Source organism: Poecile atricapillus, chromosome 3 (assembly GCF_030490865.1).
Source record: "Poecile atricapillus isolate bPoeAtr1 chromosome 3, bPoeAtr1.hap1, whole genome shotgun sequence".
Lineage (NCBI taxonomy): Eukaryota > Metazoa > Chordata > Aves > Passeriformes > Paridae > Poecile > Poecile atricapillus.
Genome location: NC_081251.1, coordinates 62,577,767 through 62,590,643, shown reverse-complemented (window position 1 = coordinate 62,590,643; position 12,877 = coordinate 62,577,767). Strand labels below are relative to the sequence as shown.

Genomic DNA, 12,877 nt, shown 5'->3' with positions numbered 1-12,877 from the left:
CATTGTGTCCTCACCATCTGCATGTTGTCTACCTCTCTATCAAGAGCCTCCAATAAAAGCTTCTTATAATAGAATTGTCCTGACTCACAGGTAGGGGGGGAGGGAAGCTGACCTCGCTGCAGCATCAAGAGTCTCTGACGCATTTTGGGAGGCTGTGGTTTCAGGTCTGAAAGAATTCAGCCTTGTTTTCAATGAGGTTTTATACAATTAACTTCCAAAATATCACCCTATAGCTCCATGTCCATTTGAAACTTGATCTTGTTTAGTGGTTCACCTTAGCACTATTCAGGGCTCTAGCCATGCGCTTGGCGAATTAGCAGTACTCACCAGGAGAAGAGAGTTTCTCAGAAACGCAGCCACCCAGGCTCCTGACTGGCTCCACCTCTTGTCCGCCCACTCCCAGTTTCAGACATTTCACATTCCAAAACTGGAAGTGTCTATGCAACGTAAGGTCACATTATTGCACAACACGCTCTTTTCCTTCTAAGAGCCACTGCATCTTCAAAAGTACATCAACTCTAACAGCAAGAGAGCTGTTTACAGTGAATTTCTATCTGAGTGGGAGTATTTTCTCCATGAATCTTACAACAAGGACATGACGTGTATGACTCTTCCCTACATTTGGTAAAATTGTTACCGAGATGGCATTTATTCAATACTTCCACATCAGCATGCCTTCCCCTTTAAGCTGCCTTTTGAGAAATTGAGAATTCATTTTTACACTTCCTTAAACTATTTCTGTGCTGGATAATTTTAGGACACACTAAACAGAACAATTTCTGCCTATCTTATATTTAGAACCAAGGCCTTTGCAATGCAAAGTGAATTGTGAAATACAACTGATTGTCACAAATGTAGGTTTTGCCAATTGTTTGTTTTTTTTTTGTCTTGCCAAACATTGTGAATAATTGCTGTGACCATTCCTTCAGTTACTCTTCAAATTCTAACAGGTGAATGAAAACTCCAGTTTTAATTATACCCGATAAAATCCTTCCATTTTAATATTGGAGACTACAAGTGAGGTGGGCTTTATTGTGTTTCTCAAAGAACAACACAGAGGTGGAAATGGTGGAGATACATTGTGTTCTTTGAAACTGTGTTCAGATTTTCGCTACAATTAAGTCTTCGCTGTTAGCACAGAAGGCCTAATTGGTGTTTCCTTGAATGGCAGCAAATTATGTTGGTATCACCTAAAGGCAACTGTTGACATATTTAAATAAAGAATTAATGACCAGTCCTTATGTGTCCCTTCTTCTTTCTGTTCAGATCTGTCGTGTTTGTTTTCAGCACCACTGGGGCAGCTAAGCAGTGGAGAAGCAAAAGGGTTCCCACCATCATCTGGTAAGAATGGGGATGCTGGAAGGATAAATGACTAAGGTAACTCTCAAAAACCCTTCCTGGTTTCACAGTCAAACAAGTTCTCCATAAGCTGTCAGTCTTATCCTCCTCCCAGAAGGAAGAAGGTTCAGATCCAACAACCAGCATTCAGAAATCTAATTCAGGCTACCCAGCAAAAAGCATGAGGGTCAAAACAAACCAGCGACAGAGAAAGATGAAACAGGAACTCAAGAGAATCCTATGAGAGGGGCAGAAAAAGGGACAGAGGATGATGCTCTAAATGTGTGCTGGCACCATGCTTTCCTGTAGGCAAAGGTAGCCCAGGATTTTAAGTCAAAGTGACTTAAAATATTTGGAAGATATGATTGAGAGTCAGCTGCCCTTCATCCAGTGGAAGAGATACCTAAAATGGAGCTCCTGGCTTAAAGTTACTTAGCCCCTGTTCAGTCTTTCAGCAAGTAAAAGGTTAGACCGTGATATTTAACCACAACTCCCATGCCTTTCTGAGAAGCACTGGGGAGGCTGCCTGAAGGAAAGTCAGACATTGGCCATGCTGCTCCCTGTGTGCACCAGGTGAAAAAATCTGCTCCTGCCTTCAGGCTCACGTAGATAGCGAGCTTCCTCTGGTGCAGCAGCTGTCACAGAGCGCAGTTTCTGGTACAGACCATTTCCTCCTGGGGGACATTTCCCTCAGGGACAACAGGGGCTGGTACTCTGTGCGTGCCACCAGTCATGATCACCAAAACTGCCAGCTGGTCACCATGCAATATAACCAAAGCTTTAGTGCTGTGACTAGAACTTGCTCTGTGTGTCAATGAGAACAGAATGAAGAATGGATGAGAGATAGCAAGACAAAGAAAATGGTTCATAGAGGCACAGAACCATAAGAAGAATCCAGCACCTACTACAAATATTGGTACTATTCAAACCATTAGTTTAAAAAGCGAAAGTAGCGCTCATTCTTTTTTAACGTTCATCCATAAGAGGTCACTGTGTCATACGATGAACACCCTGATGTTCAGCATTCTCCTCCCTTCCCATATGCTCAGCATCAGGTGTCCAGTCACCTCCAGTAATGTCTCAGCCCTTACCCAGCTGCCCTCAGTAGAGGCTGTCAGGGCAGAAATTAAGACAAGTGGAAGTCCTTCATCTTGACAGTGTGATCTTAGTCAATTTTACCTAAACATACTTTTTATTCCCCATTAATCTCAAATGGAGTCCAAGAGTTTTACAACCCCCACAGACATTTTAAATAACCAGTATAATGTACTCAACGTTTTGGGAAACTGAGCTTAAACAGCAAAGACATAAGCTCACAAATGAAAAAAGTTCCTTTGGTTTCCCAGGGTTTGGGGCCTCGATTTTAGAATTTGTTTCCTTTTTACATTGCTTTTTCAGTAGTGAGTAGACTTTTTCACACAAGTGACTTCAACCCAGTGTGGGACACGACGACTGTCAAGGTGATCTGCCCACAGGAACTTCTTAAGCATAAATTTTTTGTACTGCTGTTCATAATGAGATGAGAGACGTAACAGGCAGATGCAACTTAATGGCAAGTGAAACCATTTTAGCTCAGATCAGCCAAACAAAGGTCCTCTTCACGGAGTAAAGTGACTTAAAGGGAAGTATTTAATTCAGAGGTTTCCATGGGAAAACAAAAAAATAAAAATAGCAATATGGAAATTTTCCAGTGGAAAATTTGTTCTTGTGGAAATTCTGCTTTCAATCGACAAATTGTTTTTATGGGAAATTCCTAAGCAGCTGTAGGCACAGCCCTCATGCTGAGACGTTTAAAAGCAGCTCATGTTTGACCCAGCACCCTCAGATTTCCCACATCAGATAAACTGCAAAAGCAAAGCCCTCGTCTTTCCCTTACTCCTGAGCACACCCTGCAGCACACAAGCAATCTCACTGTGGGCATGAGGGCATACTGACTGCAGTGGCAGCATGCACGTGGTTACAGATGGGGTGCTTGCAGGATTCATCTCTTAATGTCCCAAATCAAGACTAACTAGAGACTCTTACATGAGCTGTCTCTAATGCTCTGATAACTCTGATACGGGTGAAGCTGTCACTGACTCCAGCAACAGGTTTACCTGCACTAGGGATTGCAGGCTTGGAAGAATCTTAAATGAAGCTTCTCATAGTGGCCTGTGAGAAGCATCAGGCAGAGAGAACTCGGTTCACTCTTTGCTGACTTCTATGTGCTTATGTGAATAGTCACAAATCATGGATACAAGTCTGTCATTATTAACTTTTTACACTTAAACCTGTCAATAAGAACTATACACTCTACAGCTACCATTACAGAGAGCAAGACAAAGATTTTAGCAAGCTTGCTAAGGGTCTTCCAAATTTGCAGGAGCATTGAGTAAGTGTCGCCTTTACAGAGTGATATAAGGAAAGCATAAACCATTCATTATAAATTCATTATAATGCATCTTCTATCCACCACTTTAGCATGGATCATCATACTGTGAAAACAGGCTAGAAATCATATTTATGCTAGGGCTCAAAGTATCTCAGAAAGTCAGAGGAAGAAAAAAAGTGGCAGGCTTGTACAAAACCTCACAGTCCAGAAAGGTACTAGAAAGGTACTGAGCACTGATTTACAGTGTTTCTTTACCAGACCTGGACATTTCACACTAATGCATTTTTAACACAAAATAAAACTTAGAACCTTTTGAGCAAAAAAGAAAATTCTACTGGCTGTATGGGACTGGTCTTCACAATTTATTCCAAAGAGTGAAACTGTCTCTTTCCCGACGATCTTCTGCCCTATACAGCCTACTCAAGCACAGAGAGGATCCAGCATACCCCAAACCAGGTTGGGCTGGAGAAGCTCAAGCACAGCGGAGCTTTGGCAGAAGCCACAGCCCCAAGGTGCCATTGGAGGAGGCTTTAGGCAGCTGGCTGCCTGCCAGGGGCTGCGGGCTGCAGGGTGAAGGAGTGGACAAAGGCCACTGCTCAGCTGCTACGGTGACCTTCAGCTATGCTGATCTGCAACAAGAATGCACCCCCTGGCCATGCTTCCTTGGCTATCTGCAACACCACACACACACACACAGGACACCGAGTTGGCACACACAGACCATGCCCCTACTGCACACGAGGCCAGCGAGTTCCCCTCTAGCCCCACTGCTGCTCTGCACCCAGGCAGCACAGCAGCAACCAGATGTGCTCACCAGGGCATGCTGCACGGCTACGACAAGCAGCCGCCCCGAGGGAGAATTGTAAGTAACTAGAATTTCAGAGATAGGCAAAAAAAATCCTGTGTCTCTCCACCTGAAAGAACTCATCTTTTCTGACGTCACAGCAATAAAACTGCAATGAAAGCCTTATTAATGCAGGCTTTGTTACTGAAGTGACAAGAAGGGCATTTATTTTCAGAGCCAGACACTTGAAGGAATACCCCCACATGGTAGATAGCGTAAGCATCCTGCATTTCCAGTATATAACAGAGCTACTTGTACTACACTGAAGCACGTGTGATAAGAGAAGAGGGCCTGGGCCCTTCTCCATATTCTCTGCATACCTGTTACTATCACACAGCTGCTCTCAAGTCTACAGTTTCCTGTGCAGTACAAACTGCATACCACTTCCCCTACGGAAAAAAAGGGCCTTGCTTGCTCTTAATTGACGATGGAAATACTGTCATATTTTCCACTAGCCAAGCTTGAAACCATTACTGAACAAACCTTCATTAATTTTTCCACAACATTTTGCAGAAATGTCAGGAAACAGCTGCACCAGAATGATTAACTGTCCTTATCACTAAGGCTTCATTGGCCAACTTCAAATTATATAGGTTTTTTTCTTTCAAAACTCTACATTTAGTGATATTTTTGTTATTCTTCAGTTGACTCTCTCAGTACAACACTTTCTCTTCAAAAGTATCTGATTGCACAGGTTCAGTGGCAGAAAGACATTTTATGACCAGTGGAAGAATTTGTACAGTTTGGAGCTGCATACTTCTAGGAAAAGATTGCTTCCTGCAGATTGCTCAGCTGTGTCTTTCTTGGATCAAATTCAATGAAATTCACAACTTGCAGTCAGATTCTATTTGCCAGTCAGGCTGAATTCATTACATTGACAAAAACTTCCCTTGCTACATTTTCTTATTCCTTTCTTTTCCTGTCCTCCTCTTTTCCTTGTCCCTTCTCTCTCCTCACACTCTCTTTCTCACCTCTTCTTTGAGCTACACCATGTGTCAAAACTTAACATACAATGCCCTGTACATTTTCTGGCAAAAACAAGTGGAACAGTACACATCACCATCCCAAACATGCAAACGCTGAGATGCTAGAAGGCTTAGTACCAAATGAAAGTGCAGCCATCTGGAGGTAACTGCTAATGTGGATCTGAGCTTCTCAACTGGCTGAAACTTTGCAGTCTCAGAACTTTTTAGCGAAGTGTCAGTGAGCAAGAGACTCCATTCACACTGATTTGCATAGGGCACTGGAGTGTAATTTTTCAAAAATGTAAATTCTTCAAATTTTGTTTAGAACACAGCAAGGTTCATAGGATTACTTTTAAAGACAGACATTGTAGTATAGTGCCCTGCTTGTATTTTGAAATTATTTAGGGTTACTATGACATGGTATGTAACAATAATTCTACATATATGCCATTGGCAGATTTAAAATAGCAATTGTTCCCTCCACGCTGTAATTGAAGCTGTAAGCCTCGAATCTATCTAAAGATATTTTTAGACAGAGGGAAATACAGGTGCAAATAAGTATATACATGTCTTGGAAGTTAAATAAAACAAATGTCATCAAGTGGGGGATTCAGTGGTTCAAGTGTTCATGCTGCTATGACCCCCTATTCCCAGCAAAAAGTAGGGTACTTGCAGCATTATAAAGAAATTAAACACACAGAGGTTTATCTGGGTTTATTTATAAAGAATCCTTCCAGCTGCATGTATTTCAAGGCCATTTGCATGTCTTGCTTTTTAAAAGTATCTCTCTCACAGCAGTGTCCATTGCAGCACACCATCCCCACACAGCTCAGCTCAGGGAGAGCCAGCCACTGATGCCCTCACCCTGTGCCGGGTCATCTCCTGAACTCCTGCATTGCCTTTGGCAGGTATGTGGACACCTGGGAGCCCCTGGGCCAGGATGCCTGACACAAAATGCTGGCCTTGGTATTTAATTGGCACAGTGCTGGCTACAGAGAACAAACAAACAAACAAACAAAAAAAACCCACAAAAACAAACAACAACAAAAAAAGCTCTGTTTTTAAAATTCCTCTACCAAGATATCTGCTTAGATGGCAGAAATTGCAGTACACTATATTCTGCTTAAAATACGCATGAATATACATGGGTTCTATTTACAAGACATGAAATCCTGCCAAAAGTGCGCAGGTTTTTTAAGGATTCGGTTTTATAATACGCAACGCCAAATTTCTCCTTCACGATATCCTTATCTGTCTCCGCTGCAGTTGGAGAGCAGCAGCTGGCGGTGCCAGAGCATTTCAAGGACCGTGCCCTTCCAACAGGCGGGATGCGGTGCGGCTGCACGGGCCGCGCACACTGCGGCGGGGGGGATGAAGTTGTTAGATTTCATTAAACAAGCGCTGATTTTTACGGCTCTGGGCGTTGGTTTCGGTTTTTTGGGGGTGGGGAGGCTCTGAAATAAGCAGAAGGCGAACAGAAGGGTGCCGCAGCTGCCCGAGGGGACGAGCGCTGGCAGCGGCAGCTGCGCTCGGGCTTTTCCTTCACATCCCGCCCGCCCCCGCCCGGCTTTTCGTGCCCGGAGCTGCGGGGCTGGAGAGCGCAGAGCCCATTTCTACCTCCTCTGGACCTCATCCCCCTCCCGGCACAGGCTGTCGGGGAGCTGCCCAATGGATTTGCTGTCCAGCCACCCCGCTCGGCCGCCTCCGTGAAAGAAGAAACGTGTTTTGCCTCCCTCTGGCTACAAGCGGGACCAGAAGCAAGTGCTCTCACTTCCCCGAGTTTGCACATCTTAAGCTCAAACCTACAGGAAGATTCAGCCTCCTTCTATTCACACTGTCAGCAATGAGCAGCAGGATCCAAGGGCAATGTCACAACAAAAAGAGAAACCTTGAACTTGCTTCACCCTTTGCATAGTCATTTATATTTGGGCAAAGTGGATAACAGCTCCTTCAGCACTAGCATAGTGGTATTTTATGCTCGCTCGGCATTCACTTTACCCAGGTATAAATAGCAAAAGGTTTCAGGCAGTCGAGAATCAGGACCAGTATCTTCAAAGGATTCTCAGCCAAAATAAAGCAGCTAGTCCTCCACACCACAGCTTGCCATCTTGCTCAGCTGCAGGAAACATTCCCTGAAGGATGCCTGGCACTGCTGGTTTGGCAGCATTGCATGCTCTGGTCCTTGGAGAAAATGTGCCTCCCTACCACCCCGTGCCTAGTGGTGGAATCAGACTTCATGCAAGCTTTCACCTGTAATTCACCTGTGGGTTCCATTTCTTAATGGGAGCCTTTTATTAGCTCACACAACATATTTCCTACCCTACCAGTATTAAGTGCTTGCCTTGATATCCTTAGCACAGGAGGTAGTGGCACATATCATCATAGTTACAATAACACTGGTTTGAGCTATGTTAATTGAGAGCATCTATTCCAAAATTCAATTGTTCCAAACAAAAAGTGAAGTGTGCTATTACTTGGCTGACGCATTATGGGGGAGAGCTCCCAGTGTACAAGAGCCACAGCAATGAGGGCCCAATGCACACAAGTGCCATTAAGTTACATGCTAACAAAACCTGAAAAATGTATGATAAAACCCCATTTCAGAGGACAGCCGCCATACCCTTGTGTACCAAAGTTCTCAATTTTCCGCTTAAATCCTGCCTGGTGAGTCAGGACATGGCCAGGTTTCCATACTGCAGCAGTGTTCCATTACTCCTCCTTATAAATTTCACACGCTGTTAATGCTTTCCAAACTGGCAACAGAGCTCAGGGGTGCATGAGGACAGCTTATTTTCCTGCTGAACTTTAAACAGAAATTCCACAGGACCTCTGGCAGGGGTAACAGCCCTGCTGACAGCCATCAGCTCACACCCTCTCGCCCACCCAGCTTTGATCCCAGGCTGCGCAGAAACATCTCGGTTGCTCTCAGACTGCAGAGGGGAAAGAGAGCAACGCAGATACCCACAACTCCCATTGCAGGGAGCTTGAGAGGGACCCATAAGAACAGATATCCCATATAGCACCATCCTGGATGCAGAATATTTGGGATCAGTTCCAGGGCTGAGCAAAGGTTCAAGGGATTGCCTTTCTCAATTTAACCCCTTCTTTCACTGAGTTCATATATAGAATGGAATATAGGTCCAACATTATTTACATAATTATGAAAAATCAGGCGGGGTTATCTCAAAATATGTTTTGTGTTTTCTTTGACCACCTTCTCCTGTGCTCATGATATCACATGAGAATATCCAGGGTCTTCCTTATACACCTAGGTTCTATGGCTGAAAATAAATATTGGATAATTAAAAAAAAAAACAAAAAAAAAAACAAACAAGATCAATGAGAGAGATCAAACTTTCCTTAACCTTTCACTCTCTCAAGCATGTCTTATTAAATTTATTAAATTCTAAGGGCTAACAATTCTTTGACCATCAAGGATGTGCCTGTACAAAGAAGATGAGAGAGGTGGAGCTTCTCGGTGCTTCAGGTCTCCTATAGCAACAAAAGTAAGAAAAGTAACTGTGTGTACACAGGCACAGTTTTTGAGACTGTGAACATGAAAACTGACTGACTTGGAACTACCAACCCAAATAAACATGGCACTGCAATCAGTAGCTGAAAATTGACCTTTTCTTGACAAGATAAATTGTCTTCTGAACTATCTGATGTCACAGAAAGACCTCTGATGGGGATCCACCAACTTCAAGCTATGTTGGGTGTTATTGCATACAACAACACCAGCACTTTCATAACTGCAGTTTCCTCATGCCCAAGTGTTCAAGATCCAGAGGAAAAATTAAACCTTGAAAAGTACTGTACACTTGAAATGGCAAGATTGTCAAGCAGAAATCACCAACTTACATTTTAGGACAAAGTAAATAAAAAGCCCCAGACATGTCAGATATAAAATCCTCACCCCCCGTATCTTGTATTTTCACAAGCATACTTTTCTTCTTGTTTAGTTCAAGAAGTAGAGTCTCTGAATACTTGATATAAGAATTGAGTACGAGAAGGGAAAACAGAAAACCAAATATGTGGACAAAGCAAAGACATCACTTCCAAATTCACAAAAACCTGCCCCAAAAGAGAAACGTCTCTAATTTTGGCAAAAGCTGACTTCAGCTGTAACAAAAGAACACATAATCAGGATTTAAATGTGAGTGACTTCCACATGAAGCCCTTTGAGAAGGAAAAACTGTGCTCTCAGACCCGCTCACACAAAGCCACCCTTCCTTCACTCTCCTACCTGGCTGCTGCCATCAAAGGTGCAAGTGAGTAATGGTTCCAGTCAAAGCAATTTGGTTCACTACTCCAGCAAATATGGCTGTTGACTCTCTCTTCCACCTATTTGGAAAACAAATGTTAAAGATTTTTAACAACTGTGGTCAATTCAGACTGCTGTTTGATTTTGTAACTAACTGACACTGTGGTGTTGGCTACATCAATACATGTAAGAACTTCAGAGATTGTCACAGTCCTTCTTGCTACCTTCAGAGCAATGTGGCACCAGAAATCAGCAGCTTTCCTGTGGTTTCCAGCTTGCTGTGGGCTAGAATACACATCAATTAATGCATGTCAAAGTGAAAACAACAAACATACAGGGCCAGTAGCTGCAAAAAATGACGCCTTTTTATACATAATATATACAAAAAGTAGGGTATATAACACAAAGCATGAAGTATCTTTGGAGTATCTTTACATTTAGGCTTTGTCATTCCAAGTGTTCTGCCTAATTTCTGTCTAATTTTGAAAACATCATGCCCAAATCGTAACTTAAGAGAACATAATTTTTAATTAAATGCAAATACTTTCCTGTTCTTGAACCAGAGCAACGTGACTGTTTTCATCCTGCTTCTTTCCTATTTAGCACTGTGCTAGAAAAGTGAGGTCACCTCTAGGAATTCCCTTTTCCATATGATGCTAGTATGTTCTAGAAAGTAAGTTATTAGCATACACTATGAAAAACAGTCATAATCCTTACATTTCTCCTTACATGTGATGGCACTCTGGGAAAGACCAAAAAGAAAGCACTTCCTGTGAATATACAGACAATCACATGCATTTTGCTCAGGGCACTTTCTTTCAGGCTTCCCTGTGTCCCTGAATACCCTCCTGTGAGATCCCAGGTGATGTGATGGGTCGCAACAAGTGTGAGCACCCCAGGTAGATGTGCTCCTGCACAGGGCAGCACTACAGGGTTGCACAGGGTTCCAGCAAGAAGTGCAGCTCATGTCACCCCTTCTCCTGCTCTTTTGCCCTGGCTGTGTCACTGGGCCCTGGCTGGCTACCATCTCAGGTGATCAGAAGAAGGTATGTGCTCCTCAAGGGCTTACACAAGTCATGGTAGAGGAGCGTGTCAAAGGACTTGGAGAGGAAAATCTCAAACTTATCACACCTAACTTGCAGCTTTGTGCCTGTGGCCTGACCATACCATACCCTGAAGCCAAAGCAAACTTCCCTCTGCTTCCAGCAGGGAAAGCCTGTCCTCTGTGGGGTGGGCAACACATGGTGTTCCACAGCTACCAGAGCACAGATGTGAGCTAGTAGAAACAGGGTGCCAAAAGCTGAGAGGTAAAGCAGGCCTGGAACTGGCTGGAAGCAAAACAGATACACTTATGCTGTTTTCCCCTGCAATGTTTGCTACCAGCAACAAAAACAAATAGCAATGATAATGTGTTATTGACCAGCAATGTCAACAGCAGCCTATACAGGCATCTGAGTATATGAAATAACACATGCTCTGGCTGCAGCCCCTGGCGCTTTATCACACCAATCTACAGCTTTCTAGGAAATTGTCTGGGTGTAAAGCCAGGAATCACTTCTAAACCTTTGAACAGACACGGCCCAATATGGTTTTAATCTGTTGGTGAAACCTTGGCACAGCTCTACTCAAGGGCAAAACTCTGTTTTTAGCAGGGCCAGCATTACAATCACTACTCTTACAACTGACCTGAAAAATGTCCCAGCCAAAAAAGCAAAGCAAAGCAATAAAGAAGTCATGAGTCCTTATTCTCCCATCCTTCAGAAGGACCATGGGGTACTCTGGACTGTAGCATCCTCCCCCTGGTGTGGCATGGACACCTTCCAGCCCTAAAGCAGATCCCCCTCTACTTCCACAGGCTGAACTGTTTTTAGTGATGCTAGCTACACTTGAACAAAGTTATTTTTAATTAATATGCATCATGAACTTGTTTATCTTATCTGCAACCAAAAGACAAGGGGTTTTAATCTCATTTACACTCAATCCTCTCTATGGCACCCTGGCAGAAGAAGACTTCCATGAAAAGAGAATAAAGCCATAAGCGATGTCATTTATGGAACAAAACCACACTCCTGCTGCTCTGACTTCATAGAGAGGGTTTAAATTGAAATCCATAAGGAACACTATATTCCATTTTGCCTTAACTTAATTTAGGTCAAAACTGATGGGATCCAATGTCTTTCCTCTTGCTGTGGTTATCTCACTGTCTTCAGCATGGTTCTTCAAAGAATACTCTAGCATCTGATGCAGTCAATTCAGGCTGGATCAGTTTCTGAGTATTTAAGAAACTTAATCATTACTTACAAGGAGGTAAAATATTATCCAAACCCAGATCTGGTTAAGGACAGCAGGGTTTTGTCCTGGCAGTAGAAGTGCATCTCCTTACTAACCTAGCATCTCTCAGCAGCACTGGCTCTAGCAAACAGGACATGGTCTGAAGGAACAGAAAACCTGCAGTCTCTACCAAGCCCAGACAACACACGTGTCACCAAACAGGACTATGCTGCCTAATTAAAGCTCACAGAGTTATTGTTTGGATAGTAAAACCAGGAACTTTTAATTTGTTTTTATCACTGCATTAATAAAAATTTGAGCAATCCTTTGTTCTTTTGCTTCAGAAGAAAATTAATGTGCCTCCAATGCCTGCCCACGAAAGACAGACAGCAACGCAAGCATCACTGCTGAGAATTTTCTAGTGTTTATAAATTGATAGGTCTCTTTTTACAACTAACAAATGATTGAACAAAAGGAAATGACCTCAAGTTGCATCAGAGGAGGTTTAGATTGGATATTAGGAAAAAACTTCTTTGTGGAAAGAGTTGTAAAGCCTTGGAACAGGCTGCCCAGGGCAGTGGTTGAGTCACCATCCCTGGAGGTATTTAAAAGGCATGCAGATGTGGCACTTGGGGATGAGGCTTAGTCATGAACTTGGCAGTGCTGGGTTAACAGCTGGACTTCCAACCTAAATGATTCTGTGATTCTATTTGGTCATACCTGGTCATGACTCTCTTAATCTCCTGCAGTTGCTTGCCAGCCACTGGGACTATGAATAGACAAGCTCATCAGAAGGGAAATGAGAGTATGAAAATCACAGCATG

General features: G+C 43.2%; 1 protein-coding gene across 8 annotated transcripts in view; it reads right to left on the bottom strand.

Moving 5' to 3' along the window:
• HIVEP2 (HIVEP zinc finger 2) overlaps positions 1-12,877 on the bottom strand; it is a 136,791-nt gene that overhangs the window by 41,776 nt on the left and 82,138 nt on the right. For 6 of the 8 annotated variants that reach the window (XM_058835943.1, XM_058835940.1, XM_058835944.1 and 3 more), the window contains one exon: positions 9,765-9,862. The exons of the other annotated variants lie outside the window; for them this stretch is intronic. The gene's annotated coding sequence lies outside the window, so the exon portion shown is untranslated. The remainder of the gene's footprint in view (positions 1-9,764; positions 9,863-12,877) is intronic. 8 annotated transcript variants of the gene reach the window in all.